Raw genomic sequence first — 21942 nt, forward strand, 5'->3', positions numbered from 1 at the left:
GAGAGAGAAAGAATGTGATATATGTCATAACTGATATGGTAGATTCTGGACTGATTTATGCAGTGACTGCAACTAGTTTACATTACTACTATCAGAGTAGATGAGTTTCTTAACTGCACAAATCATTTGTTTTTGTTATATTCTTGATGATAGCCATTATGACTGGAGAGTCTCACCAGCCATTACTTAGCACTTAAGTCCTAATCATGATAAGGACAACATATATTAGTAAAAAGTTTGTCTATATGGGAAAGGTATTTTCCAATTACCTTCCATTATACTTTCACACAAGAAAAAGTACGAGTTCATGTCCAGTTGAACAAAATCCAAGGCTGAGAATCTTATCATGTTGTCAGAGGAATTGAGAATCAGAGAAGAAAGACACAGGTTAATTTCACCTACAAGATACAGGTCTTTCTTTGAAGGTATTGTCCAGGTCCCCCCTTGAGTTATCAGTAAGACAGCATGAGACCTGTTAGAGGGAATATAAACCTGTAATACCTTACCCACAATTCTTCAGTACCCAACTCTCTCAAAGTTGTAAGATTTTTCAAAACTCAAGTTGTAGTAGAATCTGAAACAAACATTATTAATCTCCCTTAGCGAATACTGGTAATGATGTGCTCCAAAATTCTTTAAAATTGTGACAACAGGATCTTCTCTCGAGCTTAATGGAACATAATATAATAAAGACGTACATTGGCATGTCTATGTAAAATAATACTTCCCTCATCCACCAACTCTCCATACAGTACCATAGTTTTTAGGTAAATGTTCTATTTTTATTAACAACATACTAAATAGTGTGAATAAGGTGTGGGTATAAGAGAACATAGAGTAAGTCAAGAGAATATCAAGATATCCCTTGCTTCTGGAAACACTACTGACTGGATAAACAGAATGCTGCTTATACTCAAGGATTTAATTCATTCAGTGGACAGTCTTTATTAAGCACTAACTGGATTTCAGGCATCTTTCTTGATATTGGATTACAGCTGGAGTTATAACACAGCATGCTATCATAGTAATGTTCTTCCTCTGTACGTTTCTAGTATTTACAGAACGGCCACAGGTCATTGTTCTACTTGGCAAGGTAGATATGCACTGGAGACACAGAGTAGTGAATTTTATTGGTGCACTGATAAGGTAGCAGAGACAGGAAAGTCAAGTCAGGCAGGTATACATGAAAGAACACGTTCACAATCCCATTATTCCATTATTGTTGTGTGTAGAAACATGCACAAAAGCCATTTATTTTCTCTGTGGGTTTGATGACAGCATCACAGTAGGTTTCTCATAAGTTGGATGAAAAAAGATGACTATGGTGTATTTTAGTAAAGCAGAGAATCTGGTTCATCGATTTAAATTAGTTCTGCTCAGGGCAGAACCTGGAAGTGCCCTGAGTGAACAAATCCTCTACAATCCTGGCTGCTGGTTCTATTCTTGACTTAGCTACTTTATAGGTAAGTCATCTTTATGGACCATACCATGCTTTGATCCATACTTGCCCATCCCAGGGAACTAATAGTACCTATTCTGTAAGAATAAGTAAGTAGCTACATGTTATGGTGGCAGGCAACAATTAGTGCTTAAAAATTGAGATTATAAAAATGCACAAATCCCTGCTTTCATTTTGGCTATTAAATGGCATCACCTGTTACCAAACTATAAATTATGTGATTATTTAGTTGTATTCAATATCTGTCACATCTCTCGGATGATTTTAACACCATGATGTGATTATATATTGAACACAATCCCTAATACACACATCTAGTAATACTAGGTTTCAGCAAATATACATTGAAAGGTAGACATATGGTAAATGACAGAAAGGAGAAATTGCAGTGTATTTTTTAGCCTACAAGTAATCACCTATAGCCTTCTTTGTCGTACTTTTATTAACTATTTTTCTTGGTAGCTTTTAACTTCAAAAATTATTCCCTGCATTTAATTTTTATTTGTTATTTTATTTATTTACATTTCAAATGTCATCACCTTCCTGGTTTACCCTAGGCAAAGTGCCCATCCCATTCTCCTTTCCCCTGCTCTTCCACCCACCCACCAACTCCCTGGCATTCTCCTATTTTGGTGCACAGAGTCTCCACAGGACCAAGGACCTCCCCTCCCACTGATTCCAGATAAGGCAATCCTCTACTGCATACGCAGCCATGGGTCTCTCCATGTGTATTCTTTGGCTGGCGGTTTAGTCCCTGAGAGATCTGGGGAGGTCTGGTTAGTTGATATTGTTGTTCTTCCTATGGGATTGCAAACCCCTTCAGATCCTTCAGTCCTTACCCTACCTCCTCCATTGTGGTCCCTGCGGTGCTCAGTCTGATGTTTGGCTGTGTGAATCTGCATCTGTATTGGTCAGGCTCTGGCACAGCCTCTCAGAGGACAGCTATAACAAGCTCCTGTCAGCAAGCACTTCTTGGCATCAGCAACAGTGTCTGGGTTTGGTGTCTGCACATGGGATGGATCCCCATGTGAGGCAGTCTCTGGAAGGCCTTTCCTTCAGTCTCTGCTCCACTCTTTGTCCCTGTATCTCCTTTAGACAGGAGAAATACTGGGTAAATATTTTTGAGATGGTTGGGTGGCCCCATCCTTCAACCGATGGCTGTGCCTAACCTCTGGATATGGTCTGTACAATTTCTCTCTCCCCTTTGTTTAAAAACTTTGATTTCTAGACAGAATGGTCTAGTTTTTAGTCGAGCTTCTGTTTAATTTAACAAAAACCAAGTTGTTTCCCCGTGACAATGCCCCAGACTAATAGCTTTGTCTAGGCACATTGGCTAAGAATTTAATTTCACACATTACACACAATCAGCATTGAGTTATCAGAATCTTATTTCACACCTCCTTCATGGGAAACTTTAATCTTATTAGCCCACATGCACAGTCCAATACTCTGAAACAAGGTCCAGTCAGAGCTTAATGGGCAATAAAGGGAGGAGAAGTGACAAAAGGAAACATAAAACAAGTGTTTGCTCCCATTTTTCTTTTTCTTTCAAATTTATTTTATTTATTTAAATTCCAGCCATTGTCTCCACCCCCCTTCCAGGTACACAACTCCCATATTTCCTCATACCATTCCTCCTCTCCCTTGCCTCCAAGAGGGTGCACCCACTAGACCTCCCCTTTCCTGGGGCCTCCAGTCTCTAGAGGATTAAGAGAATGTTCTCCCACTGAGGTTAGACCTGGCAGTCCTCTGCTATATATGTGCTGGCAGGGGTGGTGGTGGGGCGCCGTGGTGCTTGGACCAGCCTCTGTATGCTGCCTGGTTTGTGGCTCAGTCTATGGGGTTGCTCTCCCCTTAAGCTACTTCAATCCATCACCTAATTCAGCCATAGGCATCCCAGCCTTTTGTCCAATAGTTGGATGTAGGTATCTGTCAGTGGGCATCTGTCTCAGTCAGCTGGTGGTAGGGCTTCTCAGAGGACAGACATGCCAGGCTCCCATTTCTTAATTCAGTAAGGCAAGCAGGGATCCACTGTATCCTTAGGCCAAGATTTAAGCAGTGTCCCAGGAAGCTTCTGTGAGAGTGGAAACAAAGCTTCTAGCACCTGCTCCTCTTTTGATCTACAAAGAGTTGAAATGCAGGCTACCAAACAGCTGGAACCAATCACTTGCATCTGCAGGGATGCTGTGTCCTCTCCTTTTCAAAAGTCTACATTCATCAGACATTAAGGACTTAAATCCTCCCTTTAAAATCCCATGACAAGTTTCTAAGAGTCACTGTGAGTGAAAGATCCTGAGTATGCCTGTGTTGTACTTGACCAGCATGTGCTCATTCATGCAAACCCAGTGTCACAATTCTAGCCATGGGTTCTACTGATTATTTCTGCATTTCCCCAACCCACCTCTTTCCATTTGCCACTGGCTGCTTATTTGGGTGAGGCCCCCATTATCTTTTGATGAATTCTTATTAGTATGAGCTTTTCTCTTCATTATATTCTCCTCCAAGCACACTTTCCACATGTAAACTTGCTTATAGTTCACCATACCCTAGCACGTCAAAACAATACAAAAACTGAAACAAACATCAAATGTTCCATGTAGAAGACAATGTCCTAAAATTTGAAATCTTCTACTTTTCTCATAAATTTCTTTACTCCAGACTTGGATCTCAGCATACTACATTACAAACTCATTTTGTTAATAGGTTAGGTGGGTGTTTATTTGTTTGTTTGTTTGTTTGTTTTGGAGAGCATTGAATATCTATCACTTGAACCTTTTTCTCTCTACATCTTCAGCTGATCTCTTAAAATTATTACTGATAATACACACACACACACACACACACACACACACACGCTCACACACACACACACACACACACACACACACACACACTCGTAAATGTACTTAGCTTTGTGCATATGTATCTGGGGATTACCACTTGTGAATAGACAATCTAAGTGGGAGTTCCTACCTGTAGTCCAGGGGACACTAGTTGATGTTTTCTCATATTGCAAACACTTGTAACTTACCAGATGGCATGAACTCTCCCTCTCACTGGCCCTTTTACACCTTATATCCTTGATAAGTTAAATTAGCCATTATTCATTACTCTGACATTAGCAATTTAATGATTTTTTTTTTTTGCAAGCTGTGCATGGCAAATACAGAAGTGGATGCTCACAGTCAGCTATTGGATGGAACACAGGGCCCCCAACGGAGGAGCTAGAGAAAGTACCCAAGGAGCTGAAGGGGTCTGCAACCTTATAGGTGGAACAACAATATGAACTAACCAGTACCCCCCAGAGCTCGTGACTCTAGCTGCATATGTAGCAGAAGATGGCCTAGTTGGCCATCATTGGGAAGAGAGGCCCCTTGGTCTTGCAAACTTTAAATGCCACAGTACAGGGGAACACCAGGGCCAAGAAGTGGGAGTGAGTGGATAGGGGAGCAGGACAGGGCTAGGGTATAGGGAACTTTTGGGATAGCATTTGAAATGTAAATAAAGAAAATATCTAATAAAAGCAAAGATTTGAAACACATTACTTCTACAAAATATATGTATTTTTTCTATGACCAAGGGCACATTCTTGCATCTCAGGTCAGATAGGTGGAGTTAAGTAGGTTAGTGGTAATTAGGCTGCACTTTCTAATGTTCAATATTCATCAGCTTAAAACTGCTTTAAATCAGTTTTGACTGATACAGTAGGCTCTCTTTTTTGTGTGATTTCATTTTTGTAGTAGTCTAGTCCGTAAATATAACTTTTATTTGCTTGACGTAATTGTTACCTCAGAGGTTTAATGTCTCCATTTGTTAAACTAAGCCTAGTCCTGAAAGCTTGTCCCATCCAACAATCTAATATCAAGGACTGATACTTGCTGCAGAATAAGCTCACCCTTTCTTGGTCTTTCTGAACACTCACTGGCTGGTTCAACTCAGTTGTTTTGGCTCAAACTCCTCTCCCAGCTAACCTATTCAATCTGGCTTTTGTCTCTCAGCCTCTGAATTCCCCTGCTCAGCTTCAAACTAACTCTAGCAATCTCTTCTAATTACCTGGCTCATTCTCATTCTCTGACACAGTCTGATTCTACTTGGGTCTTGCTTGTTCTTTCTTCAAGCTGTCTCTGTAAAACTGTCTTGATAAAACTGCCGTCTTCTCTTTTCTGTGCTGCTCTAGGCTCCCTCTCAACCATACTGCACTGCTCTCTGTGAGCTCTACTGAGTTCCTGTACTCTACTCTTTCTCCTGGCTGCCTGCCTCTTTCTTAAGTAGCTTCCCCTTCCTTTCTCTTCTCAAGAGAACTAGGCATATCTGATTCTTTCAAGTCTTTCTCTGATTCATCACTTTTTCTGCCACTTAATTAGACATCGCTTTTAGATATGGGTGCTTCCATCTACAGACTAACTTTTTCTTTTTGACTTTCTTTTTATTATTATTATTATTTTCTTTATTTACATTTCAAATGTTATCCCGAAAGTTCCCTATACCCCACCCCCGCCCGACTAACTTTACCTTCATTGTTTGGGGTTGAAGGTGTGTCCTAAGGACATGTCTGTATTCCAGACAGAGGGGTTAAAAGTGTGTGATAAGGCACCACATCTTAAAGAAGAAGGTTTAAATATCCTGTAACACTAGTCCAGATATGAGAGCATAAATGTTCAACAACTATTTCAATTTAGCCTGAGAGCTGGCTACATTGCTTTTGTTAATATTAGGCCAGAAGATGTACCTGAATGAAAGAGCTGGTGAACTATATCCCTTCTTTTAATACAAGGACTCACAATGCTATCTTAGAAAAGCAATGAAAATAGGGAGTGATTTATAGAATGTTTATATATGATTGAGCCATTTTTAAATGTCATATATCCTATGAGTCAACAAAGACATACCTGAGCATAGTCATGCTACTTCTCTGAACATGTAGGCAGTACTTAGTACATAATGGTGATCTGTTTATTGACGCTGGTGTAATTTGAACAAGTTATAGTAACTATCATATTCATATTTATAGTTGTGAAAATCTCCAAAAACAGAAAATATTTTCATTGTGCTTACAATATGTTAGCTATTTTTTAAAAGAGCTGGATGAAGAGCATTGGTATCAATGACAATAAAAGTATATAATACACAAAATACACAGAATAAAACACCATTGGGGAGGTGCTGTGTTTTGCTTACCACTAAATAGATCTGAAGACCTAATGAGAAATTCAAAGCCACAAGGGGCTCACTTGCTCACCCAAGACAGAAAAATCTGCTCCTTCACTTCTTCTCCTGGATGCGATCTCTCTGGTGTTCTTTTATCATTTAAAAGGCTATTGAGAAGGATGTGTCTCTAACCTTTGCTTACATACCACTTTATATTGCAAAAGACTTTTGGGGAAGGACCATCCATGTGAGAGATTCAGTCTTTATGAAAATCTTTCCCAATGTGTTCACAATTGCAAGAACAAGAGCCTTTCTTTGCTGCCATAGTTACTGTTTATATTTTTTAGTAAATTTCATTTTCTTTGTGTAGTTGATCAGATTCTGCATTCTTGAGAGATGTCTATCTGGTGTCTAACAGCTTTATGTCTCTGAATAAATAAGTGTATAGAAGTATCAGCTTGATTTTAGGTAATAGAAATGAAGGAAACGTATAAAAATGAAGGATTGCATCAAACAGAATTAATCTGGAAGTTTTGTTGGCATGAAGTGAACTCTCAGGACTGATGAGTCTAGCACTCATTGAACTGACTGGAGGACTGATGCACACTGTATCTTCTTCCAGGATGAGACACTTCAGCATATGGTTTTTAAAGTCCTTCATGTCTAGGAGTTGGTTTGGCTCTCTACAAATACTATACAGTTGTGTTTTCTTCTATGCAGTTGGCATGCCACTAAAAACATGCCTGCAAATTGATTTTATTTTGCAAATGAAAACCTAATTAGAATACACTAGGGGGAACTTGCAAGTCAAGGAAATCCTTGTATGGGGTGAAAACTGCTTATTCTCTTGAGAGTAAATAATCCTTCACGTATCTGGTTTGTGAATTTAAATTTTTGTGCAATGAGTTTCATGTAACTGTGCTGCTCATCTGTGCGCTGGGAAACACCTGGGGGAATTCATTAAAATCAGTTTAGTAATAATCCTTTACTGAGTAACTCTCACATACCCCCATCACATCAGAGTTCTGCAACTTGAAAACATCACACTTACTAGTGAAGATAATTTTTTATGTCCTGTTATCTAACTTTTCTGCAAAACTAGTTGGTTAAGAGTCAAACCTCCTGAATCTTAGATACTGCCATAAGACAGGAAGCTTGACTACAGTGGGAAAGTACCTATAGCAAATTGATCAGCCAGTTTAAAACAAGTCTACTTTTTTATAGTGTACATAATTGTAACAAAAGCATTTTAGCCAGGCGTGGTGACTCATGCCTTTAATTCCAGCACTCGGGAGGCAGAGGCAGGTGGATTTCTGAGTGCGAGGCCAGCCTGTTCTACAAAGTGAGTTCCAGGACAGCCAGGGCTATACAGAGAAACCCTGTCTCGAAAAAACAAAAATAAACGAACAAACAAACAAACAAAAAAACAAAAACAAAAAACAAAAAAAAAGTATTTTAAAAATCTACATGCAACTCCTGTACAGAAGTTAAGAAAAATACCATAGAGGTGTAGACTCTATGTAGGCACTCTTTTTACATTTCTATGTTCAATGTGCAGATGCTAGCTCCAGCAAACAGGACTTACTATAAATTTGTGGAGAACATCCTCCTATAGTCTTGGTAAAAGTATGGGTTGTCAAAGAATACACATAGAGGGACCCATAGCTCCAGCTGCATATGTAGTAGAGAATTGCCTTATGAGGCATCAATGTGGGGCAAGTCCCTTGTTCCTGGAGAGTACCAATACCCCAGCATAGTCAAATGCTAGGGTTGTGAGGCAGGAGTGGACTGGTGAGTGTGAAAGCACCCTTATAGAAGCAGGAGCGAGGAAGGGATGGGATAGGTGGTTTGAGGAGGGGAAACTAGGAAGAAAATAACCAAAACCAAAAGTAGTCTGGGTTATTTAGAGGTTCCCATGGGACCTCTTTGGCCCAAAACTCATATGATCATACTAAAACAGAAACTTCTTTTGACCTGTCAAAAACTATATAATTAAAAATGCTCATTCTCTTTGTCTACTTGAAATTCTCCTGGTATCTGGGACTCTAGAGTCCACTGCTGGAAAATGACATATTTACATCAAGCTCGTTTATTATAATGTATATGTCTTTCGATGGACTTTTGTCTTGAGACATCAGTGCTAGTGGTTACTTCTAGCTTCCTTTGGATGATTGTTCTCTTCTGCTTTCGCCAGTGCCTTTCCTGGATGGAATGGATGTTTCCTATCTCTGTACCTTTCTTTGACTCCTGCTGGTCTCCGTGGTGATCATTCCTTTTAGGTCATTCCTGTGACATTGAATATGGGAGTTCACCTCACTATGCTCTTGTCTTACAATATTTGTTTATGTCTTATTATTTTATATTGACTGTGTTTCGCACAGAACCTAAAAACACTAAAGTGTAATTCTGCTACTTTTCCTCTCTTTTCTTCTGTTTGTTGTGTGCATGGTCATTAACATATGCACATGCGACCCGCCCCTACACACACACCACTCATGTACCCACACACACACACTTTTAGTTAGGAAACACATTGTTTGATGCTCTGAAGCATTCTTTTATCTTACCCCAATAGTCACCAGACTTCAGAGTAACTAGCACATAGTATAAAGAAATTAGAGAGGTCTTCACTTTACCATTCAACATGGCTACAAGGTCCCAGGGGTTCTTCAGACACAGAAGCAAGCATTTTCTCTGAGCAGAACACTTTACATCTTCAGTTGTAAAATCAATACACAACTTACTGAAAAAGTGAGCCATTTCTATATTTTGTGTTGTATTACAAACAATTTCATCCAAAGGTGAGTGAACATGACCTTTCCATTTGTAAAACTTGTTAATTAAGCATATTTCTCATTTGTGCTAAGGAGTTAAAAATATTTTAAAAACAAAACAAGCTTGAGATTTATTTTCTAAAATGCTCATCACAGAGAAGCCCTTTCTAGAATTCCTGGGCACTTCACGTCACCTATTCTTGCAATGAAGTTGAGTGTGTGCTACAATGTTTAAATACTTTGAAAATGTATGGGAAGCTAATAGTTTTGAAATCGTCTTTTTCCAAATAAATTTAAAGTTCATTATATTCTCAGTTAGGTTGAAGTACTACTCATTAATATTTAAAAATTTTTAAAAATTAGCTTTCCCCAAGGAAAGTCACACCAACTTTTAGCCCAATGCAAACTGGATCGCCCTGAAAACACACATACATCACATACATTAAACATCATATGGGCTGAACTGGATATATTCATATATATATATATATGTGTGTGTGTGTGTGTGTGTGTGTGTGTGTGTGTGTGTGTGTGTATACAAATACAGAAAACACACACACATAAGAAAGGGAAGGGGAAATGGTATCACTATATTATAGTGTCAAAACCTAAGGACACATTTAAAAATAAGTCAAATAATATTAGCAAATGCTTTCATAAATGAAACTATACTCATAGATATTAACAATTAGAAATTATTTTCTGCAGTAAATAGCCTAAAACAAATGACTGAAAAATCTATGATCGTTGTGCTTCAACTTTCTCACCATGCTATAAGACATTGAAGTACATAATATTGTTCCTTCTAGCCTTTGTCTACTAGAATTCTTCATGTGCATTCCATGTCTTATTGCCTATACAATTTAAAACTACGAGATTTTGCACAGTTTTCATGTTTAAAAGTAATTTATGTGTGTGGAAGTCATTTCTGTTTTATCTATGGTAGTGCCTAGGCAAGGAGAATGCTAATGATATGACCGAATTATATTTCTGAATCATCAGTTTACATTTACTATTCACTCACCACAATTTTATCTGTTCTTGTAGATCATAGGAATGTGCAATATTAAATAGATTTGTCTCCACTAATCTATGTAACTTTTGGTTTATGAGATTAATACAAAATAGGCATCTATGTAGTTTGATCTTTATTAATCCTGTATGACATACTAATTTGTGAGTAAGCTATATATAACAGAACCAATTTTTGAATAATGGACACCCCAATTGTTTACCTTTACACTTGTTAATAACAATGATATTGTATAGGCATATTTACATATGACTTTTGGTTTACATCAGCAGTATATTGGCCCCGATATAATTCCCTAGAAGTCTTATTACAGATTGTTGAGTATGTGTACTTTCAAATTTACAAAGTACCTGGAAACTATTTTCTAGAATTGGTGAATTAAAAATACTTCTGTCAGTAATCTCACATTCACTGACATTGTTTCTGGACTAGTTCATGTTGAATATTGCCAGACATCATGAATAATCACAAACTTGGTGAGAACAAAATGGTATCTATGCGTTAACTTCCATTTTATTAATAAAAACCAGCACAGATTTTATGTTGAGTGAAAGCTTTTGTATCACAATCATACTCTGTAAAAAACATGCTCGTATCTTGAGGGTTTTCTGTATCTACTATTATCTTTATGTAATATTGCTAGTAATCCTTTCAATGTTAAGGTTATGACTTTCTTATCAGTAAACACAGTCAAGATATCTACTTGCTTGAGGCCTTCATTTCGGTTCCCTGGTGGAAAGTGTATTAATACTTATTTTCACATTTGTTACATTAATAAACATTTTCATATACCTGAGAGATGAAGGTACTTTGGCTACTTTTATTTTTAAAAGTTAGACTTTCAATTTTCAATTTATATAAGTAAAAAACCTAGAAGTAATGATGTTTTACATTGCCAATGAAGAACATTTATATATCTTATATCAATATCAATGTATATGTCTATATCTCTATCTATCTATCTATCTATCTATCTATCTATCTATCTATCTATCTATCTATCTATCTAAGATCTTGTCAGTTTGCTGCATATTAGCAATGCTTCCTTACAACTTGACTACATTTACTACCCAGAATATGCCTTCTACCCGTGTGTGTGTGTGTGTGTGTGTGTGTGTGTGTCTGTGTGTTTCTGTGTCTGTGTCTGTGTCTGTATCTGTGTATATAGTCCTATTTTCTAAGTTCTATGATCTTTTTATTGTTTATCTATTTCTAAGTCAGCGCCTATAGCAATCCTTGTATGAATTATTACCTGTTTTAAAAAGAGGAATTAGATCTCTCTACTTTCTTGCTTCAGAAGTGTCCAGATCATCCTAAGACCTCTGTTCATTTATGTAACGTTGTTTTATACTTTTGTCAATGACTATGTCAAATCCTGTTTGCATATTTATTAGCTGTTTATTGAACCATTGATTAGATGCTAGAATATGATTCCAGAAAGCTGCTGAATCTCTCTCAATATATATGGCATGAATTTCTAATTATTTTGACACATTTTGCATTCTGCATTTATTTTCATAACTCTAGTAAAATAAAATTGATATATAATATACTATGCATGGAAGTTTAATAGATTGTGATTACATATATATATACATACATATATATGTATATATATATATATGTATTTATATAATATGTATGATACATGTACACACACACACATACACATCATTATCACAGTAAAAATAATGACCTGATTCTTTCCTGTGTTTTATGACAACTTTTCTATGCTTACTTCCTCTTTTAATGGATTTTATAATTTTCTCCCTATACATCATACCTTTATGAAGTATTTTGTCACTTTGCCTTTTATTTTCTTTTTACAAAAATTTTCTGTTTGTTCTTTGTCAGTTGCATAGACATATAATACATACTCTAATAGTAAAAAACTCCCTTAATATTCATTCCCCACAGTAGCGTCCTCTTCCTTACAAGTTTCCTCATATCCACCTTTTCTGTTATGTCTGTTTTTGTTTGTTTGTTTTGAAACTCATTCAGTTTCACCAAGATTTTTTATATGACCATGGGTTTGAAAACAATCCCAGTCATTGGAATGGGATATGATCCTCTTTAGTAGGTAGGTACTCAACTAAAAGCAATGACTGCCCATCTCCCAGAATGCACCAGTTGTCAATAATTCACTGGGGTGTTGAGTAGAACCCATGAAATTTTCTCCAGCTCATGATTCACCAAAGATAGACAACCCAAATGAAGAATTAAATATGTCTCTTTTCAATTCTAACTCTAAATTTTCAATTTAGAAATAATACTGCATTTCTATGCAAAATGAATGTGTGTCATAATAATAAAGAAACTTTAAAGGCAAAAAAGTGTTAGATATCTTCATTACATCCTTCATCCTTATTAAATGTCCATTTAAACTTTGCTTTGTTTCTTTGTCTTATTTTTGGTATTATCATTTCATATATTTCTAATTGATCCATTCAAATTTGTATTTACTAAAATAATGTTGATTTAGCCTAAAGATACCGTTTCTTTGTACCTGCCTTAAGGATACCACTGATTGTTGTTCTTCCCCAGTTTAATCTTTGCTTTTCTACCATTATTATTGTACTTTTCTGTTCACAGATTCCCCCATAGCCGTGGAAAAGACAAGTCTTACTGTAGTTGTTTTATTTACATAACATGATTTCTACCATTTTGTTTTTAGCTGATCTTCTCTTAGTAGTGCATGGTTTACTCTGATATGTCCACATGTAGACTTTAATTTTTTTGATACTGATATAACTACAACACTTCTTTCTCCTCTTTACTTCCTCCAAGCCCTCCAGTGTACCCCTGCCTGTTTGCCTCAAATTCATTAATTATTTTTCCTTGTTATTGTATGCATGTATATATGCATTTGTAGGCACATTTATATTATTTTTATTAGATACTTTCTTTATTTACACTTCAAATGTTATCCCCTTTCCTGGTCTCCCCTCCAAAATCCCCCTATCCCCTCACAGTCCACCTGCTCACCAACCCAACCACTCCTGCTTTCTGGCCCTGGTATTCCCCTATACTGGAGCATAGACCCTTCACAGGACTAAGGGTCTATATTCTTAAGTATAAGTTTTTGATACAAGATTATATATATATATATATATATATATATATATATATATATATATGTGTGTGTGTGTGTGTGTGTGTGTGTGTGTGTGTGTATGTGTGTGTATTATTTTTTTCTGAGATGATCATTGACATTGGACATCCAATTTGGTGTGCTCTTCCCTAGGGGAAACCACTTCTCTTGCTCCCAGCTTTACTGCATTTTCTATTGTAGAGTTGAGAACCCTTGGGCTTTGCCCCATCCAGTTGAGCATGTTCCTTGGTTTACCCTTGTTCCTGTCATTTTAAGGCATTCATGTTGGTGTGATTGTATGGTCATAGCTTCTGTTATTATTAGGAGACCTAATCTCACAGCAAACTTCCTGCTGCCCCGGCTCCTATATTCTTTCTGCCAAACTTTCACAGTATTCTCTGAGTCTTAGGTGCAGTATTTTTTTTTTAAATGTATACATTTGAATGACTGATTGGGGTATCTGTTTACTAACTATAATAATTTGTGTCAGTCAAGAAACCTCGAAGTAGAGAGTCAGAAAAAATTTAGCAATATATTCCACACTTCAGTTAGATAGGTATAAGTAATTTATACCTGAAATTACAAGACAGGTTATGTATACATAAAAATCCTCTACTATGTAGCTCAAATAGGTAGACTTTAAATATTTTCCTTATAAAGAAATGATGAGTGTTTGAGAATATAAGGATCTTCAAAGGAATTCCCATTTTTTATTAGTTATTTTGTTTATTTACATTTCAAATGTTATCCCGCTTCCTAGTCTCCCCTCCACAAGTTCCCTATCTGCTTCTCCCTCCCCCTGCCTCTATGAGGGTGCTCCCCCAACCACCCACCTAATCCTGCCTCAGTGGCCTAGCCTTCCCTTATCCTAAGTCATCAAGCCTCCACAGGACCAAGGGGCTCCCCTCCCAGTGATGCCAGATAAGACAATCCTCTACTTCATATCCAGCTGGAGACATGTGTACTCCTTAGTTGGTGGTTTAGTCCCTGGGAGTTTTTAAGGGTTCTGGTTGATTGATATTGTTGTTCTTCCTATGAGGGTACAAACTCCTTCAGCTCCTACAGTCCTTGCCCTAACTTCTGCATTGGGGTCCCTGCTTTTAGTCCAGTGTTTGGCTGTGTATATCCGCATCTCCATTGCTCTGGCTCTGGAAGAGCCGTTCAAGGGACAGCTATACCAGGGCTCTCCTGTCAGTAAGTACTTCCTGGCATCAGCAATAGTGTCTGGGTTTGGTGTCAGAAGATGGGATAGATCCCTAAGTGGAGCAGACTCTGGATGGCCTTTCCTTCAGTTTCTGCTCCACTCTCTGTCTGTGCATTTACTTTTGACAGGAGGAATTCTGGATTAATATTTTTGATGTGGGTGTGTGGCCCCATCAACTGTGGGCTATGCCTATGCACTGGATATGATCTCTGTAGATTCTGTCTACCCTTTGTTGAGTGTTTTGACTGAAGTCCTCCCTGTTGGGTCCTGGAAACCTCTTGGGTCCCTGGCATCTGGGACTTTCTAGTGGCTACCCACAGTTCCCTGTCCAGCATTACTACACACATACTTTCAAATTCCTGACCCTCTGTACTTCTCCCACATCTCCTCCCATATCTAAACTGCCCCCGCTTTTCTGTCCCCCTCCTCTCTCCCTCCCAAATCGTTCTCTCCCTCTAATTTCCAGAGATTATTCTCTTCCCCTTACTAAGTAGGACTGTAGCATCCACTCTTTGATGTAATCTTCTTTCTTCTTTGGTTTCATATGGTCTGTGAGTAGTATCATACGTATCCCAAGCTTCTTTTTGGCTAATATCCATGTATCCGTGAGTGCATACCATGTGTTATCTTTTGTGACTAGGTTACCTCACTCAGGATGATATTTTCAAGTTCCATCAACTTGCCTGCAAAGTTCATGAAATCATTGTTTTTAATAGCTCAGTATTACTTCATTGTGTAAATGCACCACATTTTCTGTAATCATTCCTCTGTTGAGGGACATCTGGGTTCTTTCCAGCTCCTGGCTATTATAAATAAGGCTGCTATGAATATAGTAGAGCATGTGACCTTATTATATGTTGGAGCACCATTTGGGTATATGCCAAGGAGGGATATAACTGGGATTTCTTTCGAATATATAAATATATATTTCTTTTGTATCTATATGTGTATATATATATATACATATATATATACATATATATATATGTATATATATATATATATTTGTATGTGTGTGTGTGTGTGTTATGTGCAGTAAATTCTTTTCCTTATTTAGTGTTTCCTATATTTGCTGCTCTTATACTCCAAGTATGACTTTTGAGAATTTCTACTGATGGATGCTTTCAAAGTCTCTTCATTGTCTATGCATTTGGTAATTGATGATTATCAGCTAATCTTTAATTGTACCTTCTATAACATATCCTGAGGATACTTAATAAGATTTATTTCCTTCAAGGAGACACTACAGTTTTCTTTGTATAGTCCATCAATTAAAATACTGTGGGAGATAAATTTTAGGCAAGGCTTTACAGTTTTCCTGTACAAATAAAATATCTAAGGTGATAGATATGTCAATAATTCCCATTTGATTATTATGAGTTACTATCAAATGTGGAAAATCATATTGTATACCACAGATAAATGTAATTGCTATTTCATAGTTAAAATAAATAACGAAATTTGTTTTTAAGAGAAAGGACCTTCATTTCTTTGCTTGGCCTTTCTGAGATCATAAAACTGATAAAATTCTTATCCCAATACCCATATATTGTTATGTTAATAGATAGTCATGCATAGCTAATATATAGTAAAATATATAGATAAAAGAAATTATAGAGATTATTGTTTCCTATATAGCTTAGTAAAATTACAGACAGATTTTGGCTTTTCCCTGTGAATAATATATTTTCCCGAACATATTATTTTGTTAAATGTGTCACATTTATAAATATCTGATTTAGATAAAAGTAGTGATGGCTTTCAAAGTCATGTCCCTTTTCCCAGAGCCATCTATGAACAAGGCCCAGAATTTTGCTTCCTGCATTTGATGAATCTATACGTTCCATCTGTGACTAATACAACATTAGGCTGCAATTCTATTTATTTATTTTTCTTTTCTTCCAAGTTATATTAATAGACACAGGACATTTTTCCTTTTTTCCTTTTTTCACCTAAGAATATTGTCAAAAATCTGGTTGTTTCAATTATGTTTCATCTAGATTCTCTAAAGCCAAATTAATTTTTAGAAATATTATTCTCAATACTATCATTAATACACATTTGATAATTATAATTAATAATGGTTTGTACATTATGTAATCAATGTATTTAATAGTTTCAAATAGTCAATTTACCAAATGATTGTCAATTTGTTATAGCCATAGGTTTGTTTGTTTAGAAAATTGTTTGTTTATTTGTCTGTTTTTTGATGTACAAAAGTTGACATAATTCAGCCTGAGATATCTTAACTGAAGTTATTCTATTTTATTTTGATAGTATTTGATATATCTAAGTTTGTATGTGTATGAGTATGTATGTTTGTGCACATGTGTTATTAATCAACTTTATACAACATTTCACAAGATCCAAATGATATCATTTAATATTTTCCAATAATATTCCAGAACGTGGCAATATATTCTACATAATAGAGAATGGGGGAAAGTGTCAGAAATAGCACAGTGTCAATACCAGTAGATACAGATGAGAACTCAGAGAGGTTCCTCTGACTGAAGAGGATAAATTCCATTTTAATATTTGGATACAGGTATTTGGTAGTCATTAACTTGGGAAACATTCTCCAATTTATAGGTCACAGTTCATAGCATTTATCTCACGAATGTTCATTCTTCATTCCAGAAACTGTTTTTTTTTTTCAGTAAATTCACCTCAATTTTTTTTCTCAACACATATGCCATCTCCCACCTAATGCTACAAGTCCAAAGATAGCCTCTAGAGACACTACACTGCCTTGTAATTTAAAGAAGGCACATAAATTATCTTCTCCTTATTAAATTATAGTCATTCTAAACAGAGAGTGTGGATATTTTATGAGTTCATTACTCAAGAGGCCCCAGCTATGACCTGTGTTATTATGTCAGACATGGGAAGGCCAAATTCTATGTCAAATCATCTCCATCCACATAGAAAAAAAATATGTCTTAATTTTATTGCCAACTCTACCCTTGGTTTTACCATGGGCCTATAGTATAAGGAATAATGACCTAGGAGAGACCGTCGCCTTTCTTGTAAAACTGTCATCCAGAGCACTGATATTCACGGTGGCCATTTCACGGCTCTTGCTACTCTTTATCCTCTAAGCTCCAAGCTATCAAAGACTTCTTTCTTCAGATAAACAATCTCCTTTTCCTGATCAATCAGTTAAAACAATATGTGGTTTAAAATAATTAACTACCATATACTATCTTAGTCGTCAGTAGATACTGTGACTCACTGTTGTTTATTTGGTTGGTTGGTTGGTTGCTTGGTTGGTTGGTTGGTTTGGTCTTTGAGACAGGTTCTTACTCTGTAGCATTAGCTGTCCTAGAATGCAATGTGTACAGCAGGCTGGCCTCAAACTCAGAGATCTTCCTGCTTCTGCCACCCAACAGCTAGGATTATAGATGTGTACCACCACCACAAGCTAGGATTCTGTGTTCGTTTTTTTCTTTTTTCTTTATTCTTCTTTCATACATCACATCCCGACTGCAGTTTCCCCTCTGTCCTCTCCTCTTATTACCTTCTACCTTTCCTAGATCAACTCCTCTGCTGTTTCTCTTCAGAAAAAAAAAGTAGACTTCCCAAGGATGTCAACCAAGCACGGCAAAACAATTTACAATAAGATGAGGCACACAGGCCCTCATATCAAGGCTGGACAACAAAGAGTATAGGAAGAAAATGGTCCCAAAGTCAAAGAATAGAGTCATAAGCAGCCTCTGCTCCCACTGTTAGGAGTCTCAGAAGTATACAAAGCTACAAACCATAATATATATATATATATATATATATATATATATATATATATATATATATATTAGTTGATTCTTCAGATTAGTTGATTCTTCAGATTGTTTACTTTTTGTGGTCTTTTTAAAAAAATATTTATTATATATAAACACAATGTAGCTATCTTCAGACACACCAGAAGAAGGTATCAGATCCCATTATAGATGGTTTTGAGCCATCATGTGGTTGCTGGGAATTGAACTCAGGACCTCTGGAAGAGCAGTCAGTGCTCTTAACCACTGAGTCATCTCTCCAGCCCAACTTTTAGTGGTCTTGACCCCTCAGGCTCCTACAATCCCTCTTCCACCTCTACCACTGGATTCCGTGAGCTCTGCCTAATATTTGGCTGTGGATCTCTGCAACTGCTCCTATTATTTTCTGGATGAAACCTCTCTGATGATGATCCTCTCTGATGATGATCTTGCTAAGCTCCAGTGTATGTGTATAGCAGGATATCATTAGGAATTTGATTGAGATTTTGTTATGTTTAATTTAATTTTATTGTTTTTGTTTATTTGTTGGCCAATCATGCTTGTTTCTACCCTAAGTCTCTGGGCTATCCAGCCTCTGGTCTCTGGCCCTCCAGGCAATGTCTGTCATGGGCTCCCTCTCTCATGGACTGGGCCTCAAATTGGACGAGTCATTGGTTAGCCACTTCCACAAGTTCTGTACCACCTTTACCTCTGCACATCTTGCATGCAGAACGAGTTGAAGAGCAAAATTATGTGACTGGGTTGATGTCCAATACCCTCTACTGGAAGCCCTGCCTGGTTACATATAATAGCAGGTTCAGGCTCTGTAACACTTATTACTAAGAGTCTTTCCTAGTGTAATACAAGTGTAAAATTAATGCAGTACACCTAAAGAGAAACACAGCTGGCCAGCAAGGAAAGGCTGTCATACAACACACTGTGGGCTCTAGAAAAGAACAAAATCCAAATATGCATGTATGCTTTTATTAAATCAGTGGAATCCTTTATGACCATAAACTCAAAAATCCCAATTCAAGCTATCTTAAACCACAGGGGTCAGCTTATGCTCACATTTCAGATCTTTAGAACTTTCACCTAGTTATCTCTGGTTAAGCCTCAGGTTTTCCTCTTTTACAGGCTGTGAGCTCTCAACTCTAGCCTACATTCTCCTACATCATTCTAAAAACAACACCCTCCTGTGCTACGAATGAGGATCTATAATAATTAATTGCTTTTGATTTATGCCTTATATGAGGGACTGTGTCAGCTTCCCTATACATATTCTCTGTAATGTTTTCAGGAAAATAAAGTAGTTTCATTATTATTTTATAGAAGGCTATGTGAAGTTCACCCACATAGCTCATTGGGAGACTAAGCTAAAACTCAAAATCAAGACTAACTTGTTTCTATAAGGTCACTATCTATTTCTCCTGGTCTTTTTTTTTTCATCTGCTAAAATAAAACAAATATTAGCAAATATTAGTTATATTTTTTCATGTTGAATTTCTCTTTTATCCAATGTTTGTTATAATCCCTTCACCCCAAGTTTTTACATCTGGATGATCACAAGTAATTTGTTTAGAAAATATTTGTCTATTCCCAAGGCTCATTGATTTTACTACATATATATGGTCAGACTCACAGTGTAGGACAGATGCAATGGCATGGATAAAGGTAGAGCATGAACCTGCAACATCGTATAAATCACTCTCAGCAACTCCTTCTTGTCTTTAAATTAAATATTTTTAGCCTCTTTCTCTTGTTCTTTTATAATAAATCATCTACAATGAGCCACCTCAAATCTCTTCTGGATATAAATAAGGATTAATTGTGAAAGTGCCCAAATTATATGCTTATAAAATGAGTCATTTGATTTGGAAACAGGTTTAATTGGAGGGATTTGGGACATAGTGGGAGCACTCTGAAGCTTTCTGGGGAATTAGAGGACTCCCCATGTGTGTGTAATTTCTGGAAACAAGTTTAAAAGGATTCAAGAGGAAGTTGACTCCCAACATATACTGAGTAGGTGGTAAAATGTTCAAGCAGGCAAGGATTCAATCATTCACTCTGGACAGAAAGGTCTTGTTGCACTGGCAATAAATTCAATCAAAAAGCACCGATAAGGGTTCAAGGACATGGGGTACAGCCAAAGTCACAATCATTTAGCGGGAGCTCAGACCTCTATAGACATTTTTAGGCAAAAGGATCCATCTGCAAAGGGTTTATTTTTCATTCAAAAACAAGATTAGACAAGATGCTAAGTGACTACATAGGTCTGTTCTGTAAGAATTTTTCCTCTAATTAGCAATATGGCTAACAGTTACTTTCTCTTGTACCACAGGTCTCAGTAGTAATATGAAGCTCATACAGGTATCAAGGAAAGGGGGTGCTTGATCAATAAAGAGGCAGGAATGATTATTTTCCATGTGAAATTTAGAAATTACTTTTAAAAAAGACAACTTGTCTAATATTTCATGTTTGATTTTAGTAGTCCATGAGACAAAATATATGTGATACCCTTATATTAAATGGAAAGTGATATGTAAAACAAAATAAAAACTATAAAAGGAAAAGCAACGGTCTCACAAATATGCAAGAAGGACTTCATTTTGAAATTGTCCTGTATTGTTGGAGGCTCTTTGATGTCAGTGGCACAATGAACCACGGATGAACTCAGTTAGTTTTCAGATTTCCTAAAATGTTTAAACGGGCACAGAGTAACAACAAAACGTATCTTGTGGAGTAGAAACCTATACTTTCAGAGACTTTAGAACAATAGCCTGATCTGCACAGGCAAATGATGCTGTAAAATGCTTTGGGATTCTAAAGTTCTCTTGTGGATCCTGGTTTAATCTCCTTAGTTCAGAGGACTCTGGTTATAAAGGCAAAATAATCATGGTACTGAAATGGAGATACGATTTGCTGTTATTTTTCCCAATTTCAAACTTGAGCTTTATACCTACTATTTCTGACTTTGGAAAAATAAAGTTTTTTGTTTTTAGTTTTGTTTTTTTTTTTTTTTCTCTCCTATGTGTAAGATCAGGCTATGAGTATTTATGTCTAATGAGTTGAGATGGTATACAATTAGGGTGCATGGATTCAATATCTATTAAATAATGAAGCATATTTTAAATATTAGCTTCATTATCATTTTAGTAAGAGAATATTTGAAAGAAAAAGAGCTCTAAGATATTCTAAGACACAATTATTTATGTATTTTATATTTTCTTTCTTTCTTTCTTTCTTTCTTTCTTTCTTTCTTTCTTTCTTTCTTTCTTGCCTTTAAATTTTCCTAAAATGAAAGCCTTGTTTTTTCCTGAGTGAAGCAATCATCAAGTTTCAGCCTGTAATACATAGCCTAGCCTCACTGTAACACATAACCTAGCCTAACTGTAACACATAGCCTAACCTCACTGTAACACATAACCTAGTCTCACTGTAACACATAGCCTAACCTCACTGTAACACATAGCCT

The sequence above is a fragment of the Mus pahari genome, chromosome 1 (assembly GCF_900095145.1).
Source record: "Mus pahari chromosome 1, PAHARI_EIJ_v1.1, whole genome shotgun sequence".
Classification (NCBI taxonomy): Eukaryota; Metazoa; Chordata; class Mammalia; order Rodentia; family Muridae; genus Mus; species Mus pahari.